This window comes from Artibeus jamaicensis, unplaced genomic scaffold (assembly GCF_021234435.1).
Source record: "Artibeus jamaicensis isolate MK-2021 breed Jamaican fruit bat unplaced genomic scaffold, CSHL_Jam_final contig_432, whole genome shotgun sequence".
In the NCBI taxonomy this organism is placed as follows: Eukaryota; Metazoa; Chordata; class Mammalia; order Chiroptera; family Phyllostomidae; genus Artibeus; species Artibeus jamaicensis.
This window is the reverse complement of record NW_026521828.1, coordinates 12,355,184-12,368,818: the sequence shown is the minus strand read 5'-3', so window position 1 is coordinate 12,368,818 and position 13,635 is coordinate 12,355,184.

The window sequence follows — 13,635 nt, the reverse complement described above, 5'->3', positions numbered from 1 at the left end:
TCATTTAAAGCTCCCCGCACACCCGGAAGGTATTGTGTCCTTTCTACAGAGAAGAACCCTGCAATCCGCACCCTTAATGTTTGTTTGGCAGGACCTAGAAGGGATGGTGGACTTTCAACAGGCAGAGCGGGGAGACTCAGAGGATAAGAAAAACACAATGGGGGAGGCGAGATAAACTGGCGCCTTCGGGAATACAAGGGGATCAGCGTGTGTGGGATGGGAAAGAGGAAGAATGTGAAGAGATTAGAAACTAGAGGGAGAAAAAGGAGCCAGGCTGGGGAAGGCTGTGAAAAGCAAGCCAAGGAGCTCCTATGGTATTTTCTAGTCAGGCAGGAACCAACAGCAGAGAATGGCTTCCCCTGTGCTTTATGAAGATGACTTTGGGGCATTGTATAAAAGAACAAGGAGACTAGTTAGGGGGTTATTAAAATAATCCTGGCTAAAGATAAGAAGGAATGAGAACCAAAAATATAACTGATATAAAATCCACAAGATTGGACGTTGCATTATGAATTGGGGCAAGAGAGAACTCTCTGGTTAATGTTTTTCCATGTTTGGGCAACTGGGAGACCATGAGTGTGTACACCAAGGGAGGGGCTGTGGGGAGGGAAGAGATAAGGCCATTTCTGTTATATGAGATTGAGGACCTGAGGGACCTCTGGCGGGGATTGTCCAGTGGGGAGTTAGAAGTAGGAAGCCGGTGATTTAGATACGTTAACCTGAGAACCAGAAGAAATGACCCCAGGGGGCAGCCAGGGAGAATCTGTGCTTGGGATCCAGAGGAGCATGTTCATCCCCTAGTAACTGTTGAGAAGAGACTGCTCCATAGGTCTGACTGCTGTCTGACCTATGACCTGGACCTGGGTCATAACGGAGATTGCCTATTGCAAGCCCTCCTTGGAGACTGACTGTAATCTATGCGCGTTCTGACATAAACCAGCACCCCTCCCCTGCCTCCTGGTACATGCCCGTTCCTGGAACAGGTCACTGTCCTGACTTGGTCAAGCATGGAAAGTAAACTCCCATACCTAGTAGCATTCACGTGCTAGCCCCCGTGAATACTTTCTCTGTGATCCTTTGGCACCTGCCAAGTGGTGCAGGGATCCATTTGTCTTGCAGCCTCCCCAGACATGCCTGCTATCTAAGGTTCCCTCAAGAAACTCTATTTGCCACCAGACTGAAGTAGCCTGCCTCTTTCCCTGCCCTCCGCTTACAGAGGTAGGTTTTCAGACCCAGGGCCTTTTTCTGGGTCTGTAAGTAGTTCAGGTAACCTGCAGTTCCACTGCCAGATTTCTGTCCCAGGAAGTAAAATGACATGTGTGCAAGGAAGCGCAGGAAGGCCATTCACAGCAGCATCGTGTGCAGTGCGAGAGGATGGGTACGGGGAAGAATGAGTAAATAAACCATAAAACGTCCACATTGTGCCGTGGTTAAAAATTAAGTAGATAAAAGACACTAAGATGGACAGATCTCTGAAACAACAGTAGTGAGAAAGGCAAGCTGCAGCACAATAATAATGTGTGAAACTGCTTATGAAAAATGAAGTCCAAAAAATGCTGCCACCTATATAGATTTCAATGGTGTGTGTGTGTGTGTGTGCAGAGAGAAAATTCTGGAAGAATAAGCATACTGCTAATTACACTAGAAATGAGCCATGACAAAAATGGAGAGCAGGAGGGGTGAGACGGGGTTTTAACTTCAGCTGTCAAATTTTAATTTTACAAAAATAATGTAATCACATATTATTTATGTGTATAAAAACTCTCAAACTATTTTTTTAAAATACATAAATTCAATGGGAAGAAGAGCAAATGGAAGAGATAGAGACATTCTGAGACTCTGGGTAGGGCACTGTCACTGGGAAAGCTGGGAGAACTTTCTGGAAGTGCAAGATGGAGGGGGCAAGCGCCGCACTCAGGAACCCTGCGGAGACAGCCAGCTGATGAGCCCTGTGAGCTCAGTTAGACTTTAACAACTTTCGGTTACAGCCACGGTTCCTGTGTCCTCGGAAAGTCACATGCCCCGCCACTGGCCCTGGAACGAGACTGCACTTGTGCTGCTCTTTTTCTGCATTGCAGATATCCTAGGACTTTTCATCCAATTCTTGTGTTTGGACATGCCTTCCCTTTCTCGGAAATTCCACAGTGGTTGTTCTTGACGTCCCCGTTCCAACACTTCGGGTTGCCCCTGGGATCCACTTCCTCCCATTCCACCCCCAGCAAATACCTGCCTCATGGCTTGTCTCCCATTCAGAAAACTATCGCTCCAGATCCCTGGTGAGAGGATCACTTGGGAGGCCTTCCATGGACTCCTCAAGGGACACCTGGGATGGATGTAGCTAACACCGAGCACACAGAGGGGCCGGGCACTGCGCCAGACTGCCTGGAACGTATCTCACTCACTCCTCCCAGCAGCCCAGTACTCTCAGCACCCTGGTTTCACAGCTGAGACTTGGCGTATGGTGGGGAGCGTGGGGTGGGTGAGTGCGTGTGCCTCTCACTGCATGAGCCTGTCCTGAGGGACTGAGTGAAGGTAGGATGCAGGGACTAGGGAGGAGGAGGAAGGGCCTGGGCTGGAGAGCAACTGCTCAGGGGCTCAGTTCGCCAAGTGCCCTGATTAGCCATGATTTCCTTTGATTCCACCACAGTGCTCTCAGGGTGGGCTCATTAGGGAAAATAGTGAGTCAAGCTTTAATTTCCTTAAAGTGGCAACCATTGGGTCAAAGGCTTTTAGGGCCCATTCACCTAGTAGGCGGCCTTGAGCAAGTGGGCAAGCAGTGGCCACAGACAGGATGTGTTCTCTCTGTGGCCCCTTTTGGCCCAGTTCTTTAAGGATCATTAGTTCCTGGCAGCCGCTCCTGCCAGTCTGGAAACTCTCAGCCAGCCACCTCCGGCCCTCCATGTCCGCCCATCCAGGAGATAAAGCAAAGCAGCAGAGGAGCCAGTTTCCCGGGTTAATAAACAGGCTGTTTAGATGTTTAGATCCTGGGGCAGTCACGGGTTAGGAGCCACTGGGGGAGGGGGAGGGGTCATGGCCCTTTGCCATGGTGAGGTTTCTCATAAACATTTGCCCAGGGAGCCTTCTGGGATCAAGGACAGCTCTGGGCCCATTGCCTGTGCCAGGCAGAGTGCCAAGGCCCCCAGACCTCAACTCCCTCGCCCTCCTCAGGCTTAGAGCTTAGGGGGAAGCTTATGGGCCTGACTCACCCCAACTTCATCTAGGGCCTTGGTGGACTTGGACGGGAGGATCAGGAACAAACAGAAAGTGACAGGAGAAGCAAAACAGGGGGTGACCTGAACAAGAACTTCCTCTCAAAAAAACAAAGTTTACAGTTGATATGGATTTGGCATTTTGATGTAGCGTAGGAAGTGTAAGATTCGTGTTCTGCAGGATGCCTTCCCACCTGCGCAGAACTCATCTGTGATGTTCACTACAGCACCCTCGGTGCCCAGCCGACGACCCGAATGTAGTCGGTGCTCAATGAGCATGAAGTGTGAGTGCGAGTGTGGGTGCAGAGAATGCAACCTGGGTCGGAAAACCTGCACTTCAGGGTTTAGCTCCATGACTCACTGGGACCCTTGGGCAAGTCACTCCACTCCACAAGCCTCGGTGTCTGTAAAAGAGAGACCATGGTAGTTCCCCCTTCCAGGGCTTTAACATCATCGGGTTCAGGCTGGGGAGCTGTGGCTTACACAGTGAATGTCACGCTGATGATTGTATCCTTCCAGAGTCTGACAGATTGCCAGATTTAGCAATCTACTCAAAGAGCCTTGCCAAACTAGGCCCAGGAAGGCGGCAGGTATGGCTTTAGGAATGGCAATTAAACAGGAAAAAGATTGTAAAGCTGCTTGGAAAAATACACTCTCCGAGGAGGGTACAACAGGCAAAAGAGATTCTTCCTCCCCTCTGGGTTCTTCAGCTTTGCCCATTCAGGGGACCGGCTCGCACTGTCTGGAGCACAGCTAGACTCCGTCTGAAGAGCTTACAGCCCAGCTAACCCACACGCCTCCCCCACCTTCTGCAGGTACGGAGACAATAGCCCGGTGAGGGGTGTGAGGGCCAGTGACCGGGACCAGGGAGTCTGGTCTCAGCTTAGCGCTGCTCTCACTGTGCCGCATCAGGCGGGAGGGCGTGTGCGGACAGGGCAGCCACGCCTCCACACAGCAGTGGTTCGTTTTATCTTATTTTTTAAAATTCTCACTCGAGGATATGTTTACTGATTTTGGGGACAGAGAAACATCAATGTGAGAGAAAAACATCAATCTGTTGCCTCTCGTACACACTCCGAGAGGGGATTGAATCTGCAACCTAGGTACGTGCCCTGATGGGGGATTGAACCTACAACCTTTGGTGTACGGGGACCATGATTCAACTGAATGAACCACCCAGCCAGGGCAGCCATGGTTTAAAAAGGGCTAAAAGAAGAGGAGAAACAGGGGGAAGGAAAGGTTATAAACGATCCCTTGCAGGTATGTGAGTTATAGTTCATGTGGGACAGCTTTTAAATGTATGGTTTTATTTTTTTAAAGGTTTTATTTAGTTATTTTTAGAAAGGGGAAGAGAAGAAGAAAGAGAGGGAGAGGAACAGTGTGAGGTTGCCTCTCACACACCCCCCACTCAGGAGCTGGCCCACAACTCAGGCAGGTGACCTGACTGGGAACTGAATTGGCGACCCTTGGTTCACAGGCTGGTACTCAATCCACTGAGCCACACCAGCCAGGGCTAAATGTCTGGTTTTAAAGTGGAGTGTTACTAATGAAGCATCATGAAAACCATTAAAATATATATATATATATATATATATATATATATATATATATATTATTGATTATGCCATTACAGTTGTCCCACTTCCCCTCTTCATTCCCCTCCACCCTGCACACCCCCTCCCATCCACCTTCCCCCCTTTAGTCCATGTGTCATAAGTTTTTTAGTTTCTACATTTCCCCTACTATTCTTGCCCTCCTCCTGTCTATTTTCTAACTACCATCTATGCTACTTATTCTCTGTACCTTCTCCCCCTTTCTCCTCCTCCCACCCCCCTGTTGCTAACCCTCCATGTGATCTCCATTTCTGTAGTTCTGCTCCTGATCTAGCTGTCCTCTTAGTTTGCTTTTGTTTTAGGTGTGGTTGTTAATAACTATGAGTTTGCTGTCCTTCCACTGTTCATCTTTTTTATCTTCTTTTTCTTAGCTAAGTCCCTTTAACATTTCATATAATAAGGGCTTGGTGATGATGAACTCCTTCAACCTGACGTTATCTGAGAAGCATTTGATCTGCCCTTCCATTCTAAATGAAAGCTTTGGCTAAATGCAATCTTGGATGTAGGTCCTTGCCTTTCATGATTTGGAATACTTCTTTCTAGCCCCTTCTTGCCTGCAAGGTGTCTTTTGAGAAATTCGCTGACATTCTGATGGGGACTCCTTTGTAGGTGACTGTCCCCTTATCTCTTGCTGCTTCTAGGATTCTCTCCTTCATTTTAATCTGGGCTAATGTAATGATGATGTGCCTTGGTGTGTTCCTCCTTGGGTCCAACTTCTTTGGGACTCTCTGAGCTTCCTGGATTTCCTGGAAGTCTATTTCCTTTGCCAGATTGGGGAAGTTCTCCTTTATTATTTGTTCAAATAAGTTTTCCACTTGCTCTTCCTCTTCCCCTTCTGGTACCCCTATAATTCAGATGTTGGAACATTTAAAGATGTCCTGGAGGTTCCTAAGCCTCTCCTCATTTTTTTTAAATTCTCGTTTCTTCAATCCTTTCTTTTTGGTTGTTTCTTTCTTCCTTCTGGTCCACTCGATTGATTTGAGTCTCAGTTTTCTTCCCATCACTATTGGTTCCCTGTGCATTTTTCCTTCATTTCACTTAGTGTAGCCTTCATTTTTTCATCTCATTTGTGACCAAAATCAATCAGTTCTGTGAGCATCCTGATCACCAGTGTTTTGAACTGTGCATCTGATATGTTAGCTATCTCTTGGTCACTTAAAAGTATTGGCTCTGGGGCTTTGATTTGTTCTTCTGATTGAGTCATTTTTGGTCAGGTCACACCTGTTATGTATGAGGGGTGGAGCCTTAGGTGTTCAAAAGGGTAGGGCAACCCAGTTGCTGGGTTGTGACGCTGTATGTGGGTGCGGGGTCAGAGAGGGAACAATGGCACTTGCTCCGCTTTCTCTCGGATCTCAGTCCCGTCTGCCACCTCCCACAAGCTGGCACCCCTTCAATAGGTTCTTTTAGGCCTTATTCCCCATTGCCGGGGCCCTGGGTTGCGTGGTCTGTCTTGCTGCCCGTTTATGCCTAGTTCATCTGCTCGAGAATGTGTGACTGTGGTCAGCCCCAGGCCGCCTGCACTCCTGGGCCTGGCTGCCACCGCCTTTTCCAGCCTCGATCCCTCTCCCCTGGCCATCTACTCCGCCCCTCTTACTAGTCTGGTTGAATGGTTGTCGGACTTTCATACAGTTCAATTTTCTGTCTGTTCTGGTTGTGTTTTTGTTTCTAAATTTTTGTTGTCCTTAATTTTGGTTGTGCGAGGAGGCACAGTATTTCCACCTATGTCTCCATCTTGGCCAGAAGTCAGGAAAGCCATTTTAATCACCCAACTCTGCCATATACAAGCCCTGTGACTGTGGGCAGATCCCCTTTCTGATCTTCAAAATGATTGTTTGAAGATTGAGGATAATAGTGCCTCCCTTACAGAGCTGATTCTTAGCCACCCATTGGGAAATGTATGTGGAGAGAGTTCGTATACTCCATAAAATACTTTAAAAACAGGAAACCTGGCAGGGTAGTCCCAAGTGAGAGCCCTGAAGTCAGCTCCTGTTTCACCAATCTCCAGGTGTGCAATTTAGACCATGCACTTAAATCTTTCTGTGCCTCAGTTTCCTCGTCTGTAAAACAGGTATGGCAGGAACCAAACATGATCAGAGATAGTCTTCAGCACAGTCCCTGACACATTCTAAGCATGTAACACGTTGTCAGTTATTGTCCCTACTATTTGGATAGGACTCATTTTCACATTTAATTCTCACAGTAACCTTATAAAGTAAGATTGTTGTTAGTCTTATTTTGCAGGTGGAGCAACTGGAAAGAAGAACTAGGCCTATTAATAGATTACAAGGTCAGAACTAGAGCCCAGCGCCCTATCCCACTAGATGGGACAAGACAGGTTAGGAGCGGGGCAGGCAGCTTTGGGAATGTCTGTTAGTGGAGTCCAAGGGCTACATTTTGAGGAGCAAGGAGCTAGATCATCTCTAAGGACACTTCTGGCCTGATAGTCTCTGTGAGGTTGAGAGATCAAAGCCCAAGAAGAACAAGGACTGGTTCTGACCCTGTGACTTCAGAGTTCAGTGTGAAGGCCAGGTCATTTATTTCCCATAGCCCACAGATCCCTTAAGAAAAAAAAATTATGTCCAGAGATCATTCAGACTTTCAGCTTCAGGGTCAGCTTACCTGGACCCTCCTCCCTAACTCATTTCTCAGGCTCACCTGCACTTCCCTACCTGAAAGCAAGAGACAAAACTTTCTGAGCCACACCCCTCCAGTGTGGAGGGTGGGAAGCAGAGGTTTGGCTCTGAATAAAGGCAAAGGATGAACTAAGAACGAGACACACTCTCAAATCTATGTGCCTCTTCTTAGTTTTTCTTATCCATCCATCCATCCATCCATCCATCCATCCATCCATCCATTTATTTCTTCTTAAAAAACTTTATTGACTACTCTGTGCCTGGTGCCCTGCTGGGGTCCAGAGTTACGACAGAGAAAAAAACAGATATGGTCTTCGACCTCATGTTGGCTTACATTCTCCTTGGGAGGAGGACAGAATTGACCATAAATAGGTAGATAAATAAATAATGAATGAGGTTATTTTAAATTGTGACAAGTAATAAAAGACGAACTAAACACACAATAACAGAACAAAGTGATGGCGGTCTTCTTCTATCTACTATCCCCAAGATAAACTGCAAGGCCATCAAAACCCACCCCCATCTGTCCTCCTTTACTGCCCCGATCTTATCTCTTGTCACCTTTTCCCTTCAGCCACAAAGAATGTGCAGGATCCAAGCTGGAGAGGGCCAGCCAGCCCTGGATCACATGGTTCCTTCTCCCCAAACACTCCTTCCCTTTTCCCTCCCACTTTCACGTTTCTTACCTGACTTACCAGGTACCTCCATCTGGAAGATGGCCCTGCCACCACTGGTCCTGGGTTGGTTGTCCCTTTGTGCTCTCACTTTCCGCACGAAAGTATCCGTTATTATTCTGTGCAGTAGGTTTGCTGGCATCAACTCACCAGGCTGTAAGCAATTTGAGGTTAGGAATCACGTTTTGTTTGCTCTGAATGGTCGATGCTTAGCAGCTGGTACCATGCCCAGGCACCGCAGGCACTTCATGAACATCTGCTGAATTAATTAACAGTATGCTTAAGAGCTCAGAAATATGAGGAAAAGGCATTGGTGCGACATGGCTTTGGAGACAAAGAATGAATTAGAAGGAGAAAACATCAATCCTTCCTGGAGTTCATATTCCAGGGACTTTCGGCCCCCACCCTCTATCAGAGCCTCCTGGACGGCTTAGTGCATAGACAGGGAAGAAATTATTGACCCCATGTAACATCAGGGGAGGGTCACTCCCCTCCAGATGGAAGAGATCATGGAGCCCAACCTCTTCCTCTTGCAGGAAATGTGGGATGGGGTGGTAACATGCAGATGGTGAACTGAGCATTCTCCCTCATTTAAAATCAAAACAGCCATTAGAGGGGGCCGCAACCACGAAGGAGCAAACAACATGACTTACCCCAGTCCACCCTCATCCTGTGACCCAGCCCTGCCGGGCAGACATGCAAAGCCACCACCCCATTTATCGTCAGGAAATCCTCCCGGGGGTTAGTGCATGAGAAACTGTGCAATTATAGACTGACCAACACAGACAAAACCTCTCAATTCTAATTTCTTCATTTCAGAGTTGGGAGGAGTCCAAGGCTCAGGGAGAAGAGACTAGTCTAAGGCACATGTTGGGGGGGGGTCAGGGTTCCAGAGCCTCAGGCCAACCTTCTCCAGAACACCTCCCACGCTCCCTTGACATGAACTTTCTAAGTTGGGGACAGGGTAAGAATGATGTAGACCTGAATTGGCCATTTTGAAAGCTGGGGGTCCTGTTGGGAGAAGAGAGGCAGGGGGGCTGGTAAGCTACCTAACACCTCTGGTTGTCCTACTCTGGAGTTTATTGGCTCCTTCTGGGTCTCATTGCTTTGTACATTGTTAGTTAACCCATAAGAAGGAGGAAGTGGGCTGTTTACTGTTCGGTGACTATTTATAAAGACTGCTATTGCTACTCCAGTCCTGTGGTCTCCCAGCTAACAACGACCTAGAGGGTGGGTGGAGTGAGGCTAGGAGAGGCATAGGTAGGGAACTCTGCCAGGAAACGGGGGAAAGGGTACTTGTTTTTGGTCCCAGCAACATGTAAAAACATCGCAAGAAGGGAGGGGACTTTTTGTTGTTGTTGTTGAGAGAGAGAGAGAGAGAGAACGGAGGGAGAAGGAGAGGGAGAGGAATATCGATGTGAGAGTTCGGTCCGTCTGCCTGTCATACATGCCCTGACCAAGGACCAAACCTGCAACCCAGAGATGTGCCCTGACTGGGAATCAAAGCAAACATTTCAACATGTAACGATGTAAAGATTTACTGAGATATTTTTACATTTTTTTATACTAAGTCTCCAAAATCTGGTGTGTAGTTTATATCGATAGCACATCTCAATTGGGACTAGACACATTTCAAGTGCTCACTAGCCACACTCATTTAGTGGCTGTTAAGCTGACAGCACAGGCTTAGAGATGAATGTCAAGGACTCTGGAGACAGTACATTTGGGTCAGAATCCTGGTTCTGCCACCTACCAATTGCATGACCTTAATTAAGCAAAAGCATTGAACTTCTCCATGCATTTGTTTCCTCATCTGTAAAATAGTACCTGGTACAGACAGGATGTTGGGTGAGTATTGGCTGTTACTCTTATTATCCAAAAGGTTGGCCCTTGAGATCACCCTGTCTGATCTCAGCTCAGAAGGCACTGCTCTCCAAAGCCAAGGCTCTAGCCACATCTCCTCTCATAGACACCCCATCTCCTGGCTGGCTCTGAGACTGGCTCTGCCACTTCTTCAGAAAAACCAGCGTCTGGCCCGACCTAGGTTCTGCAACCCCATTTTGATTGTGAAACAGGGCCATTCTTGGAAGTTGGCATCGAAGTGATGGGGGCTGGGCCTCCCTGCTGTTGCCTCCACCGGACCCACTTGCTGGGCGGGCTGACCCCAGCCCTGAGTTCAGCACTTACTCAACAATGACGGGGCTGGATTTCACCATTTTGGCTTTTACAGCCTTTTTAGCTTATTAACTCATGTTCTATGTTCCTTGGAGACACAGAACATCAACACTTTTTTTAAAAAAATATTTTATTTATTTATTTTTCGAGAGAGGGGAAGGGAAGAAGAAAGAGAGGGAGAGGAATATCAATGTATGGTTGCTTCTCATGCGTCCCCTGCTGGGAACTGGCCTGCAACCCAGGCATGTGCCCTGACTGGGAATCGAACCGCGATACTCTGGTTCGCAGGCCCGCGCTCAATCCACTGAGCTACGCCAGCCAGGTCAACACTTTTTTTTAATCTCCTTCTAAGTCACCTGCAGTCCCTATTCACTCACCAAACATATATTCTGGGTAAGTAGTGAGCTCCCTGCACATGTCTCAAAAAAGAGGGTGGAAAGGTACTGGGTGCCCACTCGTCTGGAATGTACCAGAGCACTTCCTCAGGCTGTAAGCAAAACTGGCTTCTGGCTTGTCTACAAGTCTCCACCCTTCCTTTCCCAAACCCCATGCAAATCACCTACTCTCCTGTGACAAGCTCTCTGAGCATAAGCTCGCTTGAGTCTTACTAGCAGGTGGAATCAGACCAGTTTTTGTGGACTCAAACTTGTTAGCATGTGCTGACCTGAAACTCTGTTTATTCTTTACGCCAAGTAGTGTTTTATTGAATAGATTTTGATTGAGCATCTACTATGCATAAACCCTGTGCAAAGTATTGGGAACAAAGCTTTTGTGTGCTGTATGATTTAGTGTAGAAAACAGACAAACAAGAAATGAAAAGTGTCACAAAGGGTTAATATAGGAAGTGTCGAATGCGCTAGGAGCCATAAGGGGATCGGAACTATAATAAGGGGACTCGATAAGGAGACCCGAACAAAACTCTTTTCTTAAGCAGTGACATCGAAGTGGAGACATGACAAACGGTAGGAGAGAACCCGTGAAAGAGACCGTGGAGTGCTCTCGGCGCAGCAGAGACAAAACCTGGAGGCGAGAGAGAATGGCGTGTTGGAAGAACCGGCTGACGCCCAGCACAGCGGGGAGGCAGAGAACAAGAGCAGTGTGGCAAAAGAGGGGGAAGTGGCTGGGCTTTGAGGACGCTGTCTGAAGCGCTAAAGAATTTGGACTTCAACCTGAGGGCAAGAGGAAACAGCCTGGTGGAGAACACCACCTTTCAAAACAGAGGGTTCCTGGGAACAGATCGACCAAAATGTGCTTGAAAAACTGGTGGGAAGACTGGGAGGTGCTGTTTTCCTTCTTGCCTTCACGTGCTTTGTGCTGAGGCTCAGACCGCCTTTGGGACCCGTCCTGTGCCCCTGAAGGCCTCCTCAGCACCAGGTCGGGCTCCCCTCACCCCTCACCCCTCACCCCACTGTCCGTGAAATAGGGACCCCTCGGTGTGGTGCAGCACTGGCCTTCCTTAGACCCTTGGCCCTGCAGGGCCACAGAGAACGCCCCGAGGGACTGTCAACCCCCTTGTTTCCCGGACGGGCCCATAGGCCCAGAGAAGGGAAGTACTGTGTTCATGGCCCCACAGGAGGCCTCGGGCCTCTAAGGCCTTTTCATTTCTGCCAAAGAAACTGGACAGCAGGGCCGGGGCTCAGGTGAGGCAAGTCTGGTACACAAGGTGCAGAACTTAAGGAGGTGTTCCCTCCCCGGTGCCAGCTCCGCACCTGCAGGACCGCAGGTGCTCAGCGCGCCCCGTCCCAGGTGCCCACTTGCCTCCTTCTAGTTGTCGCTGTCCCGGCCATCCCTGGAAGGCAGGGGCTATAGCTTCTAGAAAACTCTCTGACATCTCTCGTGGTGTTAGTGCCATGCTAGGCACACCGTTTTGAGTCACTAGGGGCTACAGACGCAAATGAAGGGTGGGCTTCTGATGCACTAATAGGCCTGCGTGTGTTTGTACCTCTGGGTACACACGGCAGAGAAAAGACGGCGGAACAGAGTGAGGGGGACCCGAGCCCAGAGTCTAGAGACCTGGACTCCGGTCTCCTCTCTGCCTCCTCTTTGCTATGGAAACTTGTGGAAATGGACCCCCGTCCCCAGGCTTCAGTGCAATGAGGTGGTTGACTACATCACGTGCATGGAGCACAGACTCCGTGTCAGCCAGTGTTCAAATGCTTCTGTGCTTTAACTCATTTACACACTCCCTGGCCTTCATGTCAACAAGCTATGGTTTGAGGTGAGGAAGGCTTCACAGAGAGTCTGGGACTGGAGACTGGCCTTTGTGACTGTTCCCTCCCATGGGAACATAATATCTTAAATCATAAAATAAAAGTGGTATCTCAAGATACTTCCCTGTCAGAAGACGGAGACTCACCTGCCTCAGAACCACCTTTGGAGAGCGTCTGCAGGCAGACTCCCGGCCTGCGCCCCTCAGGTTGGAATGCAGGGACTCTGCAGCGGGGCCGGGAAACCTGGGTCACAAACCTCCGAGGTCGTCAGACAGCTGCGGAAAGCACTGATTTCAACGCATCCCCTGTCTGTGGACAGGGTCATACCTAGACAGCACAGACCTGGAGCTGCCTGACCCGACGCTTGGCATCTCCAAGCACAGAAATGAATTCACCGATCGAGTCATGCAGCAAATATTTAGCATGTTGCATTCTAGGCTCTGTCCCGGGCCGTAATTATGGGACCTACTCTCAAGGGACTCCTGATCTGCTGCTTATTTGAGAAGCAAGTGATCTAGCCAGAATCAGCAAGGCCTTAGAAACCGTCAACCAAGCCCATTACACAGTTGGGGAAACTGAGGCCCAGAGAGGGAAAGCAACTGGTTCAAGACTGTACAGGGAACAAATGTATTTCCTGCTCCCAAAGCAGCTGAGGTATCCCAGCGTCCTCCCAGGAGGGGGCTGCATTCAAAATCCTAGAACAACCAGTGTGCTTCTTAAACATTAAACCTACACAGAGTAAATGTTGCTGGAAGTCTAACTTCAGGTCTTGCTCATAATTTAAATCCTCGACATACCTTCAACCAGAATGGGGTCAGTAGGGAAGGGGGAACACCACAGGGTGTTTAAAGCCTGGGAGTAAGAGATGCTTCTGAGGACTGAGCTTTCCACCAATTTTTTCAGGCTCTTTGAAGCCCTGGCTATGATGGAGGCACTGTGCCTGCCCCCTCCTGCACTTTAGAACCGAAAAAGAAGGGCCCAGCCTCCCAGGTGCACCAGGATCGACTCCCTGGTCTCTACCCAGACTTGCTTACGTCATTGTCGCCCGGAGCCCCGGGAGGGGGAGAAGTGAGTAAATCGTGCCCGCCCCTGAAATGCCAGCCGCCGTGCGATTGGCTACA